Source organism: Triticum dicoccoides, chromosome 3A, assembly GCF_002162155.2.
Source record: "Triticum dicoccoides isolate Atlit2015 ecotype Zavitan chromosome 3A, WEW_v2.0, whole genome shotgun sequence".
NCBI classification, from domain to species: Eukaryota; Viridiplantae; Streptophyta; class Magnoliopsida; order Poales; family Poaceae; genus Triticum; species Triticum dicoccoides.
The window spans coordinates 725,628,263-725,630,673 of NC_041384.1; the positions used below are offsets into that span (position 1 = coordinate 725,628,263).

At 39.8% G+C, this 2,411-nt stretch overlaps 1 protein-coding gene across 1 annotated transcript in view; it reads right to left on the minus strand.

Moving 5' to 3' along the window:
* LOC119270515 (protein IRON-RELATED TRANSCRIPTION FACTOR 2-like) overlaps window positions 1-2,411 on the minus strand; it is a 21,706-nt gene that overhangs the window by 17,855 nt on the left and 1,440 nt on the right. The gene's annotated exons all lie outside the window — the stretch shown is intronic.

The window sequence follows — 2,411 nt, forward strand, 5'->3', positions numbered from 1 at the left end:
AGAAAAAGGATGATGACTATGATACAGTTATAGGATGTGTTTATTTAGGTGATTTATATGATGAGTAGTCTGCAACGTCTGATGTTTTTTGAGAAAAGGAACCTCTGAACTTATGTTTTCTTTTTGGGTACGTCTGAACTTATGTGAATCCAGAAATAACAAACTCTGTCAGAACTGCAATTACAAACTCGGTTCAGTTCATTGATAGGCCAGACACATTGCGTGCCTTGTGACCCGGCCGGTTTAGCAGTCGCTCCTTCCCACTCTACACGGGCCTTCGCTCCAACGAGCTCGGCTGTGCGCACCTAGGCCAGCGCCACACCGCTGGTTCGCAGCGGGCCAGCTTGAATTTCAAACGGCAACTGTTTCCCTCTGAAAATTTCCAAACCTGAACACGAACAAGCAAGAAGCACTACAGGCCATGCCCAGATACACTGATATACAAGCAGTAAGCACACATGCTTCCGACATTGTCATTATATATTCATTTATACGTAAGAATTACATCGACAATGGCCTGTGTTTTATGCATGCCACTGCTTCGCGGCCACTCTATATTTATTTTCTCCACTGTTTCATGCATACTAATTATACTCATCGCGAAGTTGCGCACATGCCAGGGTACATGATGAAGAGTAGAATATAGGACAAGAAATGTATACACTATATTAGCTATATGGAACACACTGTATTATATTGTCATGCATGCATCAGTACTATTTGTCTTAGATTATTTGTTCTATATCTATGGCATGCATTTTGATTCATGGTAGAGTTATGTATGATGACATGCACCATTATTATGTTAGAATCCACTAATGATGCAGATGTTGTCCCGCCTTTTGCTTCACGGCGTTCTCGAGTTCGTTACACAATGTTTGGCCCTCCTTGCTCATTGTTCGTTGGGTTCTCTGTTTAAATACAAAATATGATAGAATTGTAAGTACTTCTATATACAATTTCTATTCCGTCACCCGTAAGTTGGATCATATATAATATATAATATACACATGCATGCAGTTAGTAATTTGGAATTTGTTTTGACACATCTGTAACGTTACTACTTAGTTTGTTAGATAAACCGGATAACATGTAGAAATATGCATGAAGATTCAGAAAAAATGCATCCACATATCCATTTTCCACCGGTGCTACTGATAGTCACGGGTGGTAGGGTCGATGCCTAGAGGGTAGGAGAAGGTTCCATCCCTTCGATTGCATCTGTCCTAACAAATTAAGGGGATGTTCCTTGTTTGCTTGTTACACTTCCCGTAGTTAATCGATTCGATTGGGCATGCAATCACAATGTCATTTCGAGAGTCTTCGTGTTTTATGATGGCATATTTATCTATTTTTTGTTCCTTCGCATTAGTCTAGATACGACAAGCTAGATCTATCCCATCAGTTATATTGGCACAAGTATGATGACTCCCCCTTCCGTTGGGGTTGAAAGGGTGTGAGATAAAAACCAATACCAATTGAGGTCAATGCGGGTCGATCCATGATGGATCAGCACCCTAGCACACCAACGTTTAGTCTAGTATAAACTGACCCTAGCCTAAGCAGCCATGTGCGGAAGCTTCCCGCAAAAAAAAAAGAGATATGCAAGGAAGCAAAATTCTCATCCACCTGAGTGCTTGTATCTCATATGCCCAAAAGACGAAACAAAGGATCAAAACACAGCAAACTCATCCTCTTTGACGAGGGTGCGATGATTTACCACCATGGAATGTTCGTCTTCATAGTTCAAATCCTACGGAGCCTATAAGATGTAAGCCTGAACAGTGGTTTTGTGGAATCTGTATTATATATGGGTAGAGGGCACATGTAATCTCACTTCACTTTCAACTCATATGCTATAATTTTGAACCATTTTAGTGGAGGAGAGACCCATTTTGATCCGTTTGACATGGTGTATTATACAAATGAGACCAGTTTTTCAACTCCCGGGTGCAGGGACTCCCTCTATGAACAGTAAGTTAAAAAACAGAAAAAAAAATGAAACAAAAATCTGAAACTTTGCGACATCAAATATAGTCAAACTTTGTAGGTGCTTGCAAGTTTTCATGAAGAAAAAACATTCGAGGAGCTCCAAACAAGAAAAGGATTTCAGCGCTCAAAGTTTTGAGCACTTTTAGCACTGAAATCAGAAACTCACGTGTACACCTCTCTCTACTTGATATTTTGTTATGAAAATTTGCAAGAACGTAAAACCTTTGATCATATTTGATGTCGCAATTTTTCAGAATTTTTTGAATTTTTCGTGTCCCTACACCCGGGAGCTATCACACCTTTCAATTATACAAATTCCTTGTATTAGCTGCATCCTCGCATGTTCCGGTTAATGTAAACAAAATGTACAATTCACGGTTCGTCATACTGTGCTACCATCTTAAACTCAAGGGGTAGAT